The sequence below is a fragment of the Penaeus monodon genome, chromosome 30 (genome assembly GCF_015228065.2).
Source record: "Penaeus monodon isolate SGIC_2016 chromosome 30, NSTDA_Pmon_1, whole genome shotgun sequence".
NCBI lineage: Eukaryota > Metazoa > Arthropoda > Malacostraca > Decapoda > Penaeidae > Penaeus > Penaeus monodon.
The window spans coordinates 20,426,090-20,426,437 of NC_051415.1; positions in this window are offsets into that span (position 1 = coordinate 20,426,090).

The following is a 348-nucleotide window of genomic DNA, read 5'->3' on the forward strand; positions in this document are numbered from 1 at the left end:
TTTCCACCTGTCTCTCTCTTTCTCCGACTGCCATGAGTTAAATTTTCCTTGTTTATCTCCTTCACTTCTCTCCCTCTCTGTAATTCCGGATTTCTGTTATCTCTCTGTCTCTTTGTTTAATGCTCTCCGTATCTCTCATATTGCCCGTTTGATCACCAGTTGTTAACTGCTTCTCTCTCTATCTGTCTGTCTGTCTGTACGTCTTTATTGTCTTCTTTATGCCCGTGTTCATCCGGAATCGTCGGCTCTTGAAATGACTGTCTGTCTGCTTGACTGGCTTCGCTGCTGTCTCTCTTCTCAGTCAGATCGTTGGCCCGGTTTCCGACTCTTTGCGTTATCCTCTTTGTT